Below are 21,012 nucleotides of genomic sequence, written 5' to 3'. Positions count from 1 at the left end.
CTATCCTTTCCCACATTTGTGTCCTGGTGGCTAATGGTGTCTGTTGGACTAGGTTACCAAATAGTTGTGGTTCTACTCTCACAATCTCGTTGACCATGACTGTCAACTCACTCTCTGTGAATTTTGGCATTTTTTGTGATGTCATGGTGTGGGGGGGTTGAGGTGTTTGTGGGTGCAGGGGTGTGTGGGTGCAGGGGTGTGGTGATGAGGTGTGTTTTTGTGTGATGGTGGTGTTGATGGTGGTGGTGGTGGGTGGGTGTGGTGTGCGATTTTGCCTCTCCTCTCAGATGTGGTGTGTGGCCTTCTGTTCAGGAAAGATGCAAAGGATTGTGGTGAGTGGAGGGGGTGGCTTTGTACTCAGCTGTGTGGGTGTGTCCAATTGGATTGTGGTTGTCAGGTGTGTAGTGGGTGTGGTTATGTTGTTTTGTATATTTGTTTGACATTTCAGTATCTGTGTGTGTGTGTTGTATCTATTGGGGGCAGGGATACTTTGTTTATGCAGTATTTGGCATCACTGCGGTGCTTTGACATCGACCGCCATGTATTTCATGTTCGTCCGCTGCGGTGAGTTTGCTGGTGCTTGGCCGCCATTTCTCCCATGCAATCCTGCCTTCGACCGCGGCGGTCGGTGCCTGCGGTTCCGCCTGCGACACCCTCGGGGATATCGTAATTTCCCGTGCGGTGTCTCCGCTGTCCCTGTGGCCGGTGTTGTATTTTCCGCTGCTTTTCCGACCGCCGCGGTCGGAGTTTTGTCATCACCGCACACGCCGGGCGGTTTCATTTTCACCGCTACAGCCGCGGTCGGTCTGTACTGGCGGTCGATCCTAATTTGTCTGCCGGTTGAACCGCCTCCATGGCGGGCGGTTGTTTTCCGCCTCCATGGCGGGCGGGGTGGTTTTCCGCCCGCTATCCTAATGGGGCCCTTACTGTTCTAAACCTTTTTCAGTGTGACCTCACTACTGAAGAGACTTCCTTACTTGAATTAGGACTGTCATTTTGCCCCAACTCAGGGTTTAATTATGTGTTGACCGTATTGATTTGTACTTGTTTATTCGAAAATTGAAATTGATTAAGGTGCATAAGTTGGCAAAAAATCAATCAAATTCACAGCAGATAAATGTACCACAATGTGATTTGCAGATTAGGCAAGTAGAAGGACTCATGGCCTTAGAATTATTACACGGAGAAAGCGAAGGGGCTGAGGCAACTGTGGAACTAGATGGGCATCCTTGAGATTAACCGGTAGACACCAAGCGGCAGTAGTTTCAAAACAAAATCTAAATTAATTCCAACATTGCTGCATTATAATTCGGATTTCTTCCATCAGATCACGATCAGGGAGCTGATCAAGATTAAAAGATCAATGGCAAATTTCTGATAATTTACCCGAACCCCAAAGGGATGCCCTCTTCTTTTTAAAAAATGACAAATGTTTAGTAATAAAGCCCTAGGATAAAGGAGGGAATGTAGTGGTTTTTGATGTCAATACGCATGAATTGGAAGTTATGAGACAACTATTGCAGGATTACTGCTATGAGGCTATACCAGTCGAAACATACAAGGATTCAATTTAGAAATATGCTGAATAACTAATGGACTGGCAGGATGGGGGATCTTAGATTTTGATGATTATAACATTTTGAAATCAGAGCACCTCAAAGAACCATCTTTTTATGTACTGCCAAAAGTATATAAGAATAGCAGTAATTCTCCGTGGAGGCCAATAGTCTCCTTGAATGATAGTTTCATGGAAAATACAGCTATTTACATAGATTCTTTCTTATTTGCATATGCTGCTGATCTGAGCTCCTGTTGCAGAGATAGTGGAGACTTTCTAGCTACGATCTTTGAAGTTGATGGTCTGACTCATATCTAATGATGACATTAGATGTGTTGCCATTATATACATGTATAGATCATAATTTTGGGACTAGGGCCTGTGAGTATTATCTGAGAGGGAGATCAGCTACATTCATAGAACATAATAAGATATTAATGACTATGATTACGGTTTTTCCCCAAGAAAATATCTTTGTATTTCACAGAGAGAAGGTTGGTACTGCAATGGGCACCTGCTTCGCCCCCAGCGTAGCGACTTTCGGCATGGGCTGGTGGAAGGAGCAGGTGGGCTGGGGCAAAGACAACCAGGGTTTTTAACCTCCTTTTTGAGTTTGTCACCCTACATCGATGGTTTGTTTATTTTGTGGAGTGGCCCAGAAGAAATGGCACATGAATATATCAATAAGTTGAATGACAATTTGTTTAACTTAAAATTCATTGCCAGCACAAATTCGCAAACAAGTGCTTTCTTAGATGTGCAACTACAAGTGCAAGGAGGGAAAATACAGTCCACTGTATTCCGCAAACCCACAGCTGGAAACTATCCCGTATATGGAAATCATAAGATTAAAAAGAACATGCAGTGATCAAGAAGAATTTGAAAATCAGACCACACAGATGGATAGAAGATTCAGAGAGAGGGGCTATATGTCTAAAACTTTGAATATGGCCAGTAGGACAGCACAATCCTGGACCAGAATCCAACTGCTCCACCTATTGTGGAGAATAAGAAAGAAGGGGAGAGTATTAGATTTCTAACCAGCTAAAACCCTTCCTCATATAGAGTAAGAAATGCAATGGGTAGACATAGGGCAATATTAAAGAACGATGTGGTGATTGGCACTGAATTGACAGCCAATCCAGTAACTATTTAGAGAAAGGGGAATTTTTGAGGGATGAACTGACACATAGCTACCATACGACGATTCCAGAAAAAGATACATGGTTGAGCCAACTGAAGGGGTTTCACAAGTGTAATCACTGTAAGGCTTGTAAATTACCCTGAACACTATGGAATACAACACTGCTAGTGGTTTTAAAGGGAGAATGGCTTTTTTAATTGTGGGTTGGATCATTGTGTACATGCTTCGATGTATCCGTGCTTGCTTATGTATGTAGGCAGTACAATTTTCATACGTGCATTTTAGAACGCCAAAGGGCAATTAAGATTCCTTACAATGGATCGAATTGCAGCTACCTTGAGAAGGGGAGATCGTGTAACAGTTAAGACGCTTGGAGTCAAGGCATATCTCGGACTTACAAAAGACGACCTGACACGATTAAATACGGATGAAGAGATGGAGGTATATGTAGGGTATCTGGGCAGGATTTTGCCATAAGAGATTGTTTACTTTGTGGAAATATTGTAGGTTGAAGCACAGAGAGAAAAGCAGTGCTTAAAGAGGAGTGGAGGAAGTGGTGTGGTCTACTTTGTGCTAAATGAAAGAATAGTAAAAACTCATGATTTTTTTCTACTGTTTATGCATATGAAACAGAAGGATTTTATATTTTTATAAGGAAATTATATTTTATCTATATTCGATAATTAATTTTTATATTATGAAAAGTTCCTGAAGATTTGAAAAATAGAGGATATGATATGGGCATTGGCCCGGTATTGAAATGTTGAGTACTGTTGATACAGAGGTGTGATGAGATAAAATGTAATGCTGCCCTTGCCATGCCAAAATGAGTCTTGATCTCGAAATATATGTATTGAACTGAGTGATCAATGATTTGAATCATAATTAAGGCTATTTGATATTACCAATATAAGACGAATTTAATGGTATTATATTGACAAGTTATTGGATCGTATATTTAACAAATTATAGGTAGATTTCATTGAATATGCTTTTATTACATTTACATTTATTGGCATTGTCCTTGTTTTTACTGTATTTGTGATAATTGTTTTTTAGTATGCTGTAAGCTAATTCTTGAATTAGGTATTTTATTGTGAGAAGTTTGGGATCCCGAAGTGGGGAAATTATGAGCACAATTGTATTTATTCCATGTTCATGAACTGGTTGTTATTTGTATTGTTAGGTGATAGGGCTCACTCACTTTGAGAAAGGCTTTTTACAAGCTGAAATGCGTCAGTTGTTAAAAACTGGCTGCAAGAACTGAAATAAAGGAATAAATGCACATGCACAGAGTGCCTGCTTTTTCTCGGCTTGACAACACAAGTTTGAATCTATCTATCTATGTGTGTATATATATATATATTCACTGAAAAAAACATAGGTTTCACACCAGTTATAGTTAGCTGAACATTTTACTCATACAAAACCATTGAAATTCCCACGTTATAGTTAGTTGGACTCACTATAACTCGCGCACCCGCAATCCACTGCTGATGATGTCACATATTACATCATTCATGACATGATCAGTGACATCACTGATGACATCACTGATGACATCTCAAATGACATCACTGATGACATCACTGATGACATCTCAAATGACATCACTGATGACATCATCCAGTGACTGTGTGTTTTTGTGAAGTTTAAATATGTTTTACATATTGAAGAATGAGTGTATGTATGAATGACTGGATGAAGGATTTAGTAGGTGCGTGACTGACTATATGAGTGAGTGATTAAATGTGTCTTACTGAATGCATTGGTTAGTGACTAAACTGTCTGAATGTGTGCATCAGTATGTCTGTTGTTGTGTAAGCCGCTGCATGTGTTGATCAGTAGCTTTATGAGTGGCTATATGAGTTATTGATTGGTTGCCTAAGTATTTGTATGTGAGGCTGCGTGTGTGTGTGGGTGGCTAGGAGGTGTGTGACTCTGTGCATACATGTGTGAGCAGTTGATTGACTTGGTGTATGGGTTCAAGATTGCAAGTGAAAACAACTGTATGGGCGGTTGACTGTTTGCATGGGTGTGTGGGTGAGTGAATGGATATCTCAGTGCTACATGTGCAAGTAAGTACATATGTGAAATACAGTGCATGTGAGAGTTGGCATATATAAATGACTATACATGAGAGCCTGTGATTGCATAAGTGACTGTATCTATCAATGTGTACTTGTATCAGTGATTATAAAAGAGAGTAAGTATGTGTTAGTCTATTTTTGAATAAGTAAGTTTTTGTGTGTATAACTGTATAGATGAGAAAATGTGAGTGTGATTGATTCTTTGCATGACTGACTAGGTGTGTGAGTAACTCCATGGATGAATGGCAGTGTGTGAGTGTCTGTATAGGTGTATGTGTGCATATGATAGTGTTGTATTGATGAGTTTCTGTATGTATGAGGGATTGTATGTGTGAATGAGTGAATGTGTGTCTAGACCTAGGAATCAGTGAGTGCGTATGTAGTCACTGGTATTGCTGTGTCAATGGTTTCAGCAATGGTAGTTTGTATTTAATATTGGGTGTATCAAAGGTTAGATTAGAGTGTGAGGAGGTGCATTGTATTATCACATGGATGATGTCATCAGTGATGTCATTTGAGATGTCATCAGTGATGTCATCAGTGATGTCATTTGAGATGTCATCAGTGATGTCATCAGTGATGTCATTTGAGATGTCATCAGTGATGTACAGTCAGTGATGTCATTGACCATGTCATGAATGATGTTTCAGTTTCAGTTTCATAAACTTTTATTCGATTGCCACATATTATTGCAACCATAAAAAGTACAAATAAAAACATTAAAATTATGCATTGTTAAAAAGACGTTTTTAGGAGCAAATCTATCGTATTCTAAACAAAAGTGTAAAAAATAAAAATGAGAATTTACTCACAATTACGTCGATATTTGATACAGGCTTTTAAAAAATTTGCTACATATTTCGCTGTGAAACTGGAGTTCAGACATTGCAAAGATAGGTATGCTGATCGACAGGTTCTTAGGCCTATTAATCTTAACAGAGGCAAGATCCAAACCTTCCTGGGAAAAGAATTAAATTTACAGAAAAAAAGAATGTGTATAGTTGATTGGGAAGAAACATTGTCACAGGGACAGGGAATGATGATGGGGGACCAGTTTTGTACATTTGGAAAGGTTACGAAAAAAGAATTGAAATGAAACCTTGTTAGAAGATACTTTTCAAAATTGTTCAAAAGGAAGGTCAGATATGGTTCGATGCCCACATGGGTCTGCACAGCGATGATTTGAGAGTTTGTGGGTTTTACCAGTTCCACCGAGCATCGAAGGTCTCTTAAATGCGACAGACATAGTTTTTTAAGTTCTTTCCTCGATATGTCGGTCATGCTCGGGGGGTCGTTGAAAAAGTTAGTACGGACCATGTCCCGGCTGAAGTTCCTTATGTATACTAGCTAGGGTATATTTTCCCAATTGTCAAGAGCTATACAGTCCAAGATTAAGGAGCGTGTTAAATGGCACTCCTCGTTGTTCCATATACGGTGCCACAATAGCATGGGTTGGCATCGAATGGTGTCCGTGATATAATCCATGCCTAGTTCAGCTAGCGAGGCATAGGTTGGGGCACTGCGTGGTAGGGCCAATAAGTATTTAGCAAAGTCGTTCTCGATCATTTGGAGTGGACTTATCGGTCCGTAGCCCCAGACCCCTGCGCCATACGTTGTCACACTGTGACACTTAGCGTAATATATGGTAAGTAGTTCCGGGGGAGCCGGTTTCCCCAGTTTCCTTGAAAAGGATGTTAAGGCTGCAGTGGCTCTTAAAAAGAGCAGTTTTTTACTTGCCACTGCCTGTCGCCAACTCAAGGAATCATCCACCAGGATGCCCAAATAGGGATAGACGCGAGTTCTTTCAAGCTTGATCTTGTCAACAAAAATGGGTTTAGGTCTTTTTATTTTAGGGCCAAGGTGCATTACGAATGTCTTTTTTATATTAACCTTAAGGCCGAGAGAGTCCATATAGGAGCAGTACTTGTTGAGTTGTACTTGAAGTTGGGTCAACGTCCTGGCGAAGATGACGGAGTCATCCGCATATAACAATGTTGGTATGGGGCGGTGTTTAATTTGCGGAAGGTCCTGTCTCCCTTCTAGCATGGCTGCTTCAAGTCCATTGGTGTACAAGTTGAACAGGAAGGGAGCCAGTACACAGCCCTGTCTTACTCCTTTTGTTATTTGAAAGGCGGAGGTGAGTTCTCCACTGATCCCGTACCTTACTCTTGCCTGTGGCGTCTCAATAAAGTTTGCGCAAGAATGCTAAAAGAGCAGGATCAACGCCCATTTCCCCGAGCAAAGACCAGAGTTTCGCATGCTGTACACAGTCGAACGCTGCACTGAGGTCGACGTATACGAGAAATAGGTGACCCTTTTTTGCGTTCACCTATTTCCCGATCAGGAGGGCGAGGTTCAAGGCCTGTTCTACGGTCCCAAGACCCGCCTGGAACCCGTATTGAAGGTCGGTAAAGATGGAATTTGTTGCTGCCCACTCCTGGAGACGTTCCAACAGCAAGCGTCCCGCTACCTTACCCAGGGAGTCCAGGAGGGAAATGGGTCTGTAGCAAACCGGATCATTCCGGTCGCCCTTTTTAAAAATAGGCAGAAGGATGGATGAGGACCAAGAGTCAATAAGGCCCGAAGTTGTTACCGCAGTCAGAACCTGGGAAAGAAGTGGGGACCAGAGCTCGATGTTATGTGTGAAGATATCCACCGGCACCCCATCTGGGCCGGGGGCCTTACCTGGTTTTGACATTTTTAGGGCCCTAACCACCTCCCCGTGCTCAAAACGGATATTTAATGGGAAAATATTTGGGGCCGCTGCTGAAACAGTGGTAGGGCTTCCCTCTGTCAGATTTATTTGGGGACCACCAAAGATTCTCGAAAAATGGGCGACCCATTCTTCTGCAGTTACTGCGACGTCGAGATGTTGAGATGACGACGGGTTTGACAAGAAGGGGGATTTTACAACTCGCCAAAAGTGTCCACTATCCCTAGATCGACAGCTGTCATGAAGTTGTAACCATAAATTTGCTTTAATGTCTTTAGTTCGTTTTAATCTTTCGGCCTTTTAAAGTTTTCTTAATTCTGCTATCACCTGGGGGTTTCTCGGGGTAGTCTGTAGAGCTGCCTTGAGATTAGAAAGTGCTTTCCGGCACCCAGGGTTGAACCAGCCCTCGGCCGATGGTTTTCATGCAATGGAGCGAGTTAATTCCTCTTTTATGATTCCTAAAATCCTGTCAAAGCTGGCCAGGATTGTTTGGGGCGATGAGCAGGGATCTAGACAGTTGTTGACAGAAAGGATGGCTTTTTTGAGGACTTTCTCTGTTACAACGTCAGGATCTATTTTTGCCCATTTCACTGAAAACCCATTCAGTTTGTCCATTTTTAACGACTCTTGTGTTAGCAGGCTTCTGGCATTTAAGTGTAGTGATACAGATTTTAATTGAATTAAGATTCTGTTAGGGAAATGGTCACTACAACTGTCTGACCCTGTGGAAAATGTTGTCAATTGGCCCCTTAGGTTCTGAGAGCAGAGGATAAAATCGATTGTGCTTGACAAACCCCTACCATGAAATGTTGGGGAGAAGTCGACTTGTGGGTGGACTAACTGATTTGCATAGTCCAACTCTAGCGTAAAGAGGCTCTCGTTCATGGAATTTCCGTTAGAACTATGTGCAAAATGGGCCAGAGGACAGTCAGTCTCATCGGACAGTACGCAGATCCCATTTCTATGATTAGAGCATAGGGGGATGTTAAAATCGCCTCCCCAGATGATGTAAGCAGGGAGAGACGATGGCTTATTCAGCTGTGACCTTAAAAAGATGGTGACTTCATTTATTGTCTGCACACACTCGGAAGGTAAGAGATTGTTATATAGGTTTACCAGGAGGTAGGTGCATCTATTTTCAACATGGATACTTAGGATTTGATAGCAAACCTCTTCTTTTAAGCTGGTAATTTTTGTAAGGGGGAGAGTGTTTGTTACGTAGACTACTAGACCACCCTTAGGTCTTCCGAAAAAAACCCTGTGTTGCTGGTATAAAGAAGGTTTTATAACCCGCCAAATGGACGGGGACAGTTAGCCAAGTCTCCTGGAGACATAGGATGTGGTTCTCGTTAATCATATCCGCCCACGATTGCAAATTGATCTTGGAACGTAGACCAGCAATGTTCCAAAATAGGACGGATAGAATCGTCACGTTAGATGGAAGGGAGGCACATGTTTGGCTGTGTGGAGTAGCTATGGTTGCGTTATTGGTCATAGTTGTTAGAGGGGGGCTAATCTGAATCTCGGTTGGGGAGGGAGGTTTAGATCCCTCAATCACTGGAGACATTTGGCCGAGGAAAGATTCAGAATCGTCCCCGACGTGTCCTGTGAGGACACAGAGAAGTGGAGAGGATAAGGAGGGATGGCCACGGGTAGGTGGCGATGGTGACAGGTTGGTATTTGACAATAAAATCACTGAAACTCTCTTTGGAGTTGGTGGAGAGCTGAATGTCCTCTGGAGCTGGTTATTGCAGTGTGAAGTGGCTGACGGTCAATCAACCGTTTCTAGACAGTCGTATCTATTTCTATTTGGAAATCCTTGCCATCCCACCTAAGGGGCCTGTTTACTACTGGGATGCCAAGGTCGGGGTTGCCAGTCTCTGCTGCTATTTCTCTCAGTAAACCAAGGAGCCTTGTAATCCCAAGGCCTCTCTAATGAATACTCCCAATTTGGAGCCATTGAGTATTGGTTGCTATATTTCGGAGGGTAAAAAAAGGAAAGATGATAAGCATCAATCCCCCCACTCTTAGCTAGAGCTGGCCATGAGCAGATATGGTCGACAGTGGCCGAATCTTCACAGTTAACTACAATACAATCTCCCTGTATACTTTTGGGTTCAGTGCCTATCCACGATACTCTACGCACAGTAGAGATTCTACTAGTATGTGCGGATTGAGTTGGCCTATGGATGTTGAGCCATTGTAGAACTTTATTTTGAAGGGACCAGGATGGTTCCTTTGTACTTTCCGGAAGCTCCGGGACCCCCGTAAGAATGACGGTAAAGGGGGATGCTTCACGTGGAAGATGGATCGGGCGCCTAGACTTAATCCCCCTTTTCCCGTCACCTGGTGCATTTAACGTGGGGTACCGGGGTATTAAGGGTGGGATTGGTCTCTGGGTTAGTGGCTGAACAAGACCCTTGTCAGGAGTAGGCTGGGTTGGAAGAGATTGCAGGGGGGCTAACTGGGTGGAAATAATACTCGAGGTCTTATCTACGGTCCCACTACCTGGAGTTGGGGGAACCGGGGTGAGTGGCTTCTTGACGTTTAGTTGAATAGTTTGAGGTATTGTCGTCTTTAGAGGTTTGGGCTCACTGTTTTTTTGGCCGCCTTTAGTGCTAGAACTTGTGGGAGTCCCCTTACTGTCCCCTATATTCTTATTCAATTGACCCACACTATGGTGGCAAGGCGGTTTTTGGGTCAGTTTTGCGAGTTGTTTTTCAATAGCCATTATACTACGTTCTAGGGGTTGAAGATGGTGCTTTATGATTTCCCTGAAACCTGCCAAAAGCTGGGTATTTGTACTGCATAGGCTGCAGGGCTCCCCCGCGTTTGCTGTGGTTGGAATAATTAAATTTACAGGCGGATCTGTAAGGTTGATAGATTGTAGGGCTATTTGGGGGTCAGATCTTTCTTTGGTAATGGTGACAGCTTTCGAATTTCTGGAATCTTTTTTCTTATCTTTTTTCTTATCTTTTTTCTTATCTTTTTTCTGCTTGGGGACCGCTCCCTCCTTCACCCCCATATGCTGAGAACATGCGTCTGGGTCTTGAGACTGTAATAACTGAAGGTCTGGTGTATTTTCTAGATTACCTAAGGAGTCTAAGTCTAGTGATAGATTCGAGACAGAAAGATCACTAGATTTCAGAATTGAATGAATTTCTACTAGAACATTTGTTTGTGATTGCGATGATTGAATTAGTACTGGTATGTCTAGGGGAGATTTGGGCGGGGATCGGGCCAAGGCTAAGGGGCCCAATGGCGACCTTCTGGCTGTTGCGAGGTCTTGTGACACCCTTCGCTCTAGAAGGGATATACTTTGATTGATGACTTCGTTAGTTCTCGTAATGAAATGGTCAATAGGGCCGGTGGGCAGAGCGTTAGTCATGGCCGTCTTGCTTCTAGTCTCCCTGGTCATGATGATTAGACCTGGGACTCTACTTGATAGGTTACGTTTAATCTAGTGACTGTAACGAGTAGTGACTAAACAGGAATACCTGGATCGTTAGGTCGAGTAAAGCCTTGTATAAGAACCACGGGAAATGGCCCAGCCCAGCCTGGAACAGTCTAGAACGGGCTAAAACGGGCCCGCCCTTTGCCCGGGCTTCGCCCGGCGTCCCGCGAGACGGGGCTGATGGTGATTTTAAGCGCCTCCTGGCGCTCCCCAGTGACGCGGTTCGCCGCAAGGGCCTCTGGACATTGAAGTCCGCCCCTCACCGGTCTCCGCTCAGCGGCCCCTGCTCAGGATGTTAAAGAGCAGCCGGGCAGCGGGAGACGGGCGGGCAGGTCCGCGCTGGGTCAGGTGATGAGAGGGGGCTTGGTTGCACAGCGTGCAGAAGTTCACGGGCGGCAGCAAACATAGTGACAAAGGCGTAGGAGGTTCCCACCCCTCAATGGGGCTGATGGTGATTTTAAGCACCTCCTGGCACTCCCCAGTGACGCGGTTCGCCGCAAGGGCCTCTGGACATTGAAGTCCGCTCCTCACCAGTCTCCGCTCGGTGGCCCCTGCTCAGGATGTTAAAGAGCAGCCGGGCAGCGGGAGACGGGCGGGCGGGTCCACGCTGGCTCAGGTGATGAGAGGGGGCTTGGTTGCACAGCGTGCAGAAGTTCACGGGCGGCAGCAAACACAGTGACAAAGGCGTAGGAGGTTCCCACCCCTCAATGGGGCTGATGGTGATTTTAGGCACCTCCTGGCGCTCCCCAGTGACGCGGTTCGCAGTAAGGGCCTCTGGACATTGAAGTCCGCCCCTCACCGGTCTTCGCTCGGCGGCCCCTGCTCAGGATGTTAAAGAGCAGCCGGGCAGCGGGAGACGGGCGGGCGGGTCCGCGCTGGCTCAGGTGATGAGATGGGGCTTGGTTGCACAGCGTGCAGAAGTTCACTGGGCGGCAGCAAACACAGTGACAAAGGCGTAGGAGGTTCCCACCCCTCATTGGGGCTGATGGTGATTTTAAGCGCCTCCTGGCGCTCCCCAGTGACGCGGTTCGCAGTAAGGGCCTCTGGACATTGAAGTCCGCCCCTCACCGGTCTCCGCTCGGCGGCCCCTGCTCAGGATGTTAAAGAGCAGCCGGGCAGCGGGAGATGGGCGGGCGGGTCCCCGCTGGCTCAGGTGATGAGAGGGGGCTTGGTTGCACAGCGTGCAGAAGTTCACGGGCGGCAGCAAACACAGTGACAAAGGCGTAGGAGGTTGTAATATGTGACATCATCAGCAGTGGATTGCGGGCGCGCGAGTTATAGTGAGTCCAACTAACTATAAATGGTTTTGTATGAGTAAAATGTTCAGCTAACTATAACTGGTATGAAACCTATGTTTTTTCAGTGAATTTCAAAGGTTTTTTAAATGCTAATTCCTAACTATAACGTTTGTGAAACCTATGTTTTTTTAGTGAATTTCAAAGGTTTTTTAAAAACTAATTCCTAACTATAATGTTTGTGAAACCTATGGTTTTTTGAGTGAATTTTATAGTTTTTTTTAAAAGCTAATTCCTTTGTATATTGACTTTGTAACCCACTATTTTTTTTATTAGCTGTTTTTTATAACTATTAATTATATTTTTTGAAAAAAAAAATTATTTGTTCAATGTATATATATTTTTTTTACATTTTTTCCTGGTGCGCTCAGGTTGCGCGCACCGGTAAGCTCTCCCGAGAGCGCACCGAGAGCGCTATTTCTGCGTTCGTAAACAAAAAAATATGCATGAAAAGTAAATATTAATGGAAGACATTTAGTACCATACTTATAAAAGCAGTATTTTTGATTTACGAAATGAAAATGATCTTGCATTTCCGTAAAGCTATCAAAACGTCACTCAGGCGTGCCGCGTAAGCGCCCCTGGAAGCGCCTACTTTTGCGCCGCGTGAGCGCCCCGGGAAGCGCTCCGGTGCGCGTAGCGTAAGCGCGTCAAGTCATGTGACCTTAAAATAACTCTTTTCATTGGTTGCTAACAGTTTTTTTTACAAAGAATTAAATCCCCACCCATTTCCTTCATATGGAAGTTTTTTTCTATTCCAAATGGCCAGAAAAAAGTAAATGCTCCAAAGGTGGAGTGCAGGATTTGTCACACTGTCCTGTCACGGGGTGACCCCACAAAGAAATATTCATTTGGAAACTCGACGATTATTCGCCCCCAGAACTTTGCCCGGGAGAGTGTCAGGGCTCTGGCACGAGAGGCTCCCAGTGATGGGGCCTCTACTTCAACCGGAGGACAAACTGCATCAGGGAGGGAGCAATCACAAGAGCAGATTCCTAACATTCAGCCTGCTTTTAATAAAGGCGTTATTAAATGCAGATATTGCGATAAGTTACTTACCCCGCGAATTTTTAAAAAAAATATATATATATTTTTGCCTGTCAGGGTCCTTCTAGGCCCCCTCAGAAAACCTAGGGGGTTAGAGGGTGTCTATTCTGCCCCTTTTTAATTATTTCTCCATTTATTTTTCACCTCTTGTGTCTCTGTTCGTCAGAGTCACAAGATGGCGGACTATGCAGACCATTTAGAATGTTTACAGACACCCAAGAGCCAATTAGCTTTTGAAATTTACAACCAATTAAAATGTTTCTTTGGTTTTGAATTTGTGTGTGATGAAGTTTTATTGGTTTTCTACTAATGAAATGGTTCTCTAACGAGAGGGACACACAGCCATTTTGTGATAGTACTCTTTGAGGTACATTTGTGAGGAATATTTGGTGTTCTATTTCTGGTGTGAAATTTACACAGTATTATCTCTTTTACTCCTTTCTAAAAGGTGAGTTGTTAATTTGTAAGGGGAATTTAATACTTGATAAAGCTAGTTTAATATTATCTATTACTAAAAACGATAAATTAAAGTGATTTTTCCCCCTGCTATTTACAGCAAGAAATTTGAAAAGAATATGAATCTCAATGAGGACACCGTTAATATTAATTTTGAAATTTCTGCAACCTTTGTTGAGGAGAGTTTGATTGAGTTCTCAAATGATCCTATTCATAACACTATCCATGTAGAAGACCTTCTTTTGAGAGAAGATGGAATGGAGGATTTTAATGATGAGACTTTGGATGCTGAATTAATGGAATGTTTGGACTATGTTGAGTTCCAAGAGTCATTTATGAAGAGTTCTGATGAGGAGATTCCTGATCAATTAATGCTAGAAGTACTTCTAAATTATGAAAATTCTGAAGAATAAATTTATATTTATAAATTATAAATTGTTTGAGACATTTTTCTGTTATTGTACTTAAAATTTATGATATAGTAGTGAAATTATTGTGGTATAAAGTGAGACTTATAGCATAGAGTGCAACATTTCTGTATTACATAGTAAGTGTACTCAAGTTACTTCCCTTCTCCCACTATATTTTCTCCAATGTGCATTTCACATCTCTTTTTCATCTCATGCCTTCTTTCTCTCACTATTTCTCTCTAATGTACACTATCGCCACCATTTTTTGTATTTTCAGAAGACAGTGAATTGTAATACTCCAAACGTGGAGTTCAATATGTGACATACTATATTTTGCAGAAAAGACCCCAGAATGAAGTACAATTTTGGTAATCAAACTATGAATTGGCCCGTGCAGAGAAGGCACGCCCAGAACTATGCCTGGAAGAGTGTCAGGGCTCTGGCACGAGAGGCTCCAAGAAATAGTGCCTCTACTTCAACCAGAGGAATAACTGCATCGGTCAGGGGGCGACCAGAGCAGCTGATCCCAAATATTCAGCCTGTTTTTAATGAGGCCTCCATCAAATGCAAAAATTGTGATGCCGTACTTTGTTACGGGGAACAAAGTATTATGATCATTGTTTGAGCATTAGAGAACCACCGCTGCCATCCCCAGTCCTAATTTTAGTGAGAGAGGAAAGGAAAATGAGTGAGGGAGCAAAAAAAGGGACGCGAGGGGAAGGGAAGTGAAGTAGGGGGATTGAAAGAAGCTGAGTGTGTAAGTATAACTAAGTTATAGGGAGTGAGCTTGACAGAAGAGGAGGGAGAGACTAAAGAGACGGAGAGAATGAGACTAACAGAGAGAGAAGGAGGTAAGGGGGAGTATAGAGAGAGGAAGGAGAGTAAAGGAGAAGGTCTGAAAGAAGATGAGTGTGAGAGTATGGCTCAGTAATAGGGAGTGAGCATGATAGAAGAGGAGTGAGAGACTAAGAGTACGGAGAGAATGGGGGTAACACAGAGGGAGTGAGAAAAGGGGAGTGAGTAAGTTAGAGGACAGAGGGCTTGACAGAAGCAGTTACTGATCTGCAGAAAGAGGAGTAAGGGAAGGAAAAAGAGTGAAGGAGTGAAGGATGGGAAAAGAGAGGAAGGAAAGTAAAGTAGAAGGTCTGCAAGAAGGTGAGTGTAGGAGTATGGACGAGTTATAGGGAGTGAGTGTGATAGAAAAGGAGTGAGAGACTAAGAGGACAGAGAGAATGAGGCTAACAGAGAGAGTATGAAGGAAGGGGAGTGTACAAATAAGATTACAGAATAAGTAAGAGAAGGAGTTAATACAGCGGAATAAGAAAGTAAGTGAAGAGAAAAGAGTGAAGGAGCAAAAGAAGGAAAGAGAGAGGAAGCAAAGTAAAAGAGAAGGTCTGACAGAAGGTGAGTGTGGGAGTATAGCTGAGTTATAGGCAGTGAGCGTGACAGAAGAAAAGTGAGAGACTAAGGGGATGGAGAGAATTAGGCTAACAGAAAGACATTAAGGGAAGGGGAGCGTAGAACTAAGAAGACAGACAAAGAAAAAGAAGTAGTAATTTAAGTGGAGTCAGGAGAATAAAATAAGGGAAATATATAAAACAATGAAGTAAAACAAGAGAAAGGAAATAAAATAAAAGAGAAGGCCTGTTTTTCCCTATGGTGCGCTTCAGTACCTCATTTATGAGGACATGTGTCACTTTTACGCCGCCGGTGCGTCACTTTTTGTGACGCACCAGTGGTGTAAAAATTGCACCTTGTTGAGTCATATTTACAAAGTAATGCATTTAGGTCGATGTGTCACTTTGTAAACCCTTGCGCCACATTATACCTGCACCAGGTATAATATATGCAAAGGGGGCGTATTGACACAAAGATGGGTCGTACAAGTGACGCAGTAACATCTAAGAGATTTCACTGCGTCACTTTCAGGACTCCGTTGTGTTAAAATCATGCACCTGCCTCACAGCAGGCCTAAGACTGACGCAGGCCCTTTCACATGGGGCTGGCCCCATGTGAAAAGATGCATTTCTTGAAATTGTTTTTTTTACTATAATTTTTACACTGTTTTTCTCTGTGTTGCGCTTCAGGGCCTCATTTATGAGGTCATGTGTCACTTTTACACTGCCGGTGCGTCACTTTTTGTGACGCACCAGTGGTGTAAAAATTGTACCTTGTTGAGTCATATTTACAAAGTGACACATCTAGGTAGATACTTCACTTTGTAAACCCCTGCGCCACATTATACCTGCGTCAGATGTAATGTATGCAAAGGGGGCGTATTGACGCAAGGAAAAGTCGTAGAAGTAACACAGTGAAATCTATAAGATTTCACTGCGTCACTTTTAGGACGCTGTTGTGTCAAAATCTTGCATCTGCCTCACAGCAGGCGTAAGACTGATGCAGGTACTTTCACATGGGACTTGCCCCATGTGAAAGGATGCATTGCTGGATATTATTTGAGGGTAATAGAAAAAGACTGAGAAAAGTGGAGTGAATAAATTAGAAGACAGAGGATTTGAGAAAAGGAGTTATTGAAGTGGAGTAAGAAGAGTAAGAGAAAGGAAAAGAATGAAAGAGCAAAGGATGGGAAGAGAGAGGAAGGTAAGTAAAAGAGAAGGTATCAAAAAAGGTGAGTGTGTGACTATAACTAAGTTATAGGGAGTGATCTCGACAGAAGACGAGTGAGAGACTAAAGAGACGAGAGAATGAGGCTAACAGAGACAGAATGAGGTAAGGGGAGTGTAGAAGTAAGAGGACAGAGGGAGTAAGAGAAGGAATTAGTGAAGTGGAGTAAGGACAGTAAAGGAAGGGGAAAAAATAAAACAAAGAAGTAAGAGAAGACAGAGGAAAGAAAGTAAAAGAGTACACCTGAAAGAAGGTGAGAGTAAGAAAAGAGTTGAAAAAAGAGAGTAAATGTGGGGATTTAGAATAAGTGAGGCAAGCGCTATAAGAAAACAGAGGTGTGGGAATATCAAAGAAGAGTAGTGAGGTTATGGAAAATAGTATAGAGAAAATAAATATTCTACATCAAACTTACCTTATAAGTAATATAAACTTAGTTTGATATTTTCATTTAAATGTATATCTGTGAAAGACAAAACAAAATAAGTTACAATATTTATAATATATATTTTACAATACAAGAGACAAAGTAGGAGATTAACAAGGGTAAGTGAGGGTGAGTGAAGGGCATGGAGGTTGATGAAAAAGGAAAAATAAAGAGAGAATAAAAGCAAGTGAGCTTGAGACAAATGAAGTGAAGGAGTGAGAATATACAGCTAGTAAAGGAAAGAGTGACACAAAGGAACTGAGTAAGAGAGCAAAGCAAGGTAAGGAAGGGAGTGTGGGTCATTTTTAGGGAGTAAGCATGACGGAAGAGGAGTGATAGATTGAGAGGATCCAGAGACTGAAGCTAAGAGACAGGCTGTGAGGGAAAGGGAGTGAGGATGTGAGAGGATATAGGAAGTGAGAAAAGAAGTGAGTGAAGTGTAATAAGGTCAATGAGAGAATGAGCATTATTGAGGGAATAAAGAAAAGAAACAAAGGGAAGGGGAGTGAAGTAGAGTGACTGACAGCTGGAAATTGGTGGATGGGAGAGAGGTAATGAGCCTTGAAGGAGTGGTTAATGAGAATAAGTGTGGAAAATGGAATAAGGGAAGGGAGGTGAGGGAGAGTCAAAAAAGGCCAGTGAGGGTGAGTTAAGAGAAGTGATAGAGGGTGGAAATAGGTAAGTGAGCATAAGAGAATGGGATAATAATATATATTTAATAATACAAATACAAAATAATTTCAACAACATGTTAAATGGTTTATTTTTGCTGTTCTCAGAATATATTGAATTTCACTTAAAAAAGTGACTTCAAAAGTACTCATCATATAACAGCGGACAAAAAAAACACAATCAAAATGATTGTGTTTAAAAAACCCAATAAATAATTACTTAAATAATGTAATTTTTTAAAAAACCATATCTAAACTCACTTTTGATCCATCCACTTTTCTACGTGGCCAAATAGTATATGGAAAGTCCTTTTTTATGGAAATTAGTCCACTGTTTTCGTAATGTCTCATTTACCCGACTTTCTGAAAGAAAAGCTCCAACATCTTTCACGTTATGAAACAAGAGTTTTACTTCCATCTCTAGCTTACATTTAATAAATAATTCCTATAATATTCACAGCACACTTTATATAATAAACATATACTATCTCTATGAGAACTACATGTTTTTTATTACCTTCATCACTCTCATTCAGAAAGTAATTTTGAAGAGCAAACTATGTTATATTAACTGCTGCAATCTTCATAGGCCAATTACCTTCCCTAAAATTTCGGTTGTAAGAACACCAGGTAAGAATTTAGTAAGTCAGAAGGCAAACGTTGTTTGAAAGTCAATTGAGTATCATTACAGAGCTGCCAACCTTTTTGACATTTTAAATAAGCTGTGTAATGTCCTGATATTGTTGAAGGACCATCATGGTAAATAATTGCTGCAGTTGTAAAGGTTCTTCCTTAAATTGATAATTGAGAAGCCACAACATTTTTAATTAATGTTGTCAATTTAGTCCCATCAGGTCTACATCGTTGGAACATTAAAATAACATACTGTCCATATCTTATTAAAAATAAAGTTGATAGCATTTCAGATTTACATTGACTACAGACCATGTTTTGATTTGCTGCTCTAACTAGATTATTAAAAGACACTGATTTGCAGTCTGGTAAAGTCAAATATATAAATCTTTCAGTGTCTACTGTAGTACTACTTGAAAAGGAGCAATTGTCACAGTCATGTTGCCATTTATAAGAAAGGCCAAAAAGATTTTCTACATCTACTCCTTCATCTTGTAAAACAACAAGCATATACATTAGAAATTCCTGACAATCTTGCTGAATATTCTTTGAAAATTGATTTAGACCAGAACATATGTCTAAAACCTTTCGAATTTCAGAAACACTTTGTATTTTTGTTCTATCACTGCTACATTTCCCAAACACAGAATTTAATAAACAACAAAGTGTTTGATCTCGATTTTCAGCAATCTGTTCTTTTACAGTTTGGAGAAAGAAAACAACATTAACCACTACATTAGCATAGCAGTTGACACCAGAACTATTTTCAAACTGAAATCCAACAACATCGTTAACTGAATCCATTTCCTTTCTGCTTACAATTACTGGTTCATCTACTTTTTTTCATTTTGCTACAACTTCACTACAATTTTTCTCATTTCTTCTTTTTTGGCCTACCACACGCTTTTCAAACAGAGGATATTGAGGTAAATTTGGAGCATACTCTCTTCTTAACCTGTTATATTCTTTTACACAATTTAGATCTGCATTAATCTTTGTCTCATCAAAATCAATCAAGTACAATCCAGATAAAGTTCTCACTTGAGATAAAGCAACATATGCCATGCCCTCCTTGAACACAGAATTTCCAATATTCACCAAAGCAGTATCAACACTTAAACCTTGAGATTTAAGAATAGTTACTGCATATGCTAAAGAAACAGGAAACTGTTTTCTGCGGACATATAACTCTTTCAATAGCAAAAAGCGAGCAGAACAACAATTGATTTGTTGTACTTCTTCAATATCATCAAATTTAATTTTTATAATTTCAATTCCATTTCTATTTCGATAATTCACAAAATCCACAACATGACCCATTTCTCCATTTACTAAACCTCTTTCCACATGTAAATTAGGTCGTCAAATTATACGACAATTTAAAGATGCATACAGAGTCTTTTCCATACCAGCAGTTTTGGATATTGGCTTCTCTAAAGAATCAAATTTTGTTTTCAACTTTTCTGACAAAATAATAGTGGATCCTTCATGTTCTATTTTATCAATAGCTTCCAGTTTCACAATCTCTTGATTTTCCAACTTTAACATTTTGGTGTTGAAGATTGAACATTCTTGCAGAGTTGGCTTCAAGCATATGACAGTTTTGTTTTCAGGAATTTTCTTACAAATATTCTCTGGGAGAATATTTTCCTTTGGAAACAAATTTGAAATTAATCGTGCATGTAAAGCTTCTTTGCCATGCTCAGTTAGTTTTCCAATTCTTACATCTTGTATAATATTTTTATAATCTTCATCCTTTGCCTGTCGCATATTTTGAAGCAGTTCTGCATATTTGAAATTTAGCCATATGTTAACATTTCCAATGCTTCCTAAGCACTTCCTGGTATCTTCATGCGTAAGCATTTTAAACACTGGCTGTCCTTTCACTGGAGTTAGTTGCAGTAAATCTCCAAAAACAATGATGTGTTTGCCTCCAAATAGCACATCATAGTCTGTTTTAAGAGTTTCTTGCATTCTTCAATGCACAAAAGCAAGCATGACATTCATCAATGCTAAGAAGTTTCATTTTCTTTAGTACTCTTGAAACTTCACTACAAGCTTCTCCAGATAGCTTGTGGTATTGTAATTTGTTATCTTGCTCCACTGGCAGCATCAATAAGCGGTGTAAAGTAATTCCTTTAATGTTGTGTGCTGCCAACCCAGTTGGAGCAGTAACAACACAAGAGAGCGATGATTCCGTTGTTTTCTGCAAATATGTTGCAATCACTTTAATCAGGAAACTTTTCCCAGTTCCTGCTTCTCCACTGACATATAGTCGGATAGGCACAAATGATGTAGATGAGCACTCTTTTTTCTCATGTGATAAACCATGCTCAATTTGTTGTGTGACTTGGTCATATATTTGTCTCTGCTCAACGTTTAGTTCTTTTTCCAAATCTTCTAAATCAACTCCATCCTCCTGAGCTTGTTCCATGGCTCTTTCAACTTCATCCATGGCAGTGGCAGCTTCATTTTGTATAATTGGTCCTCCT

This window comes from Lissotriton helveticus, chromosome 6 (assembly GCF_964261635.1).
Source record: "Lissotriton helveticus chromosome 6, aLisHel1.1, whole genome shotgun sequence".
Classification (NCBI taxonomy): Eukaryota; Metazoa; Chordata; class Amphibia; order Caudata; family Salamandridae; genus Lissotriton; species Lissotriton helveticus.
Note: the sequence above shows the minus strand (reverse complement) of the source record.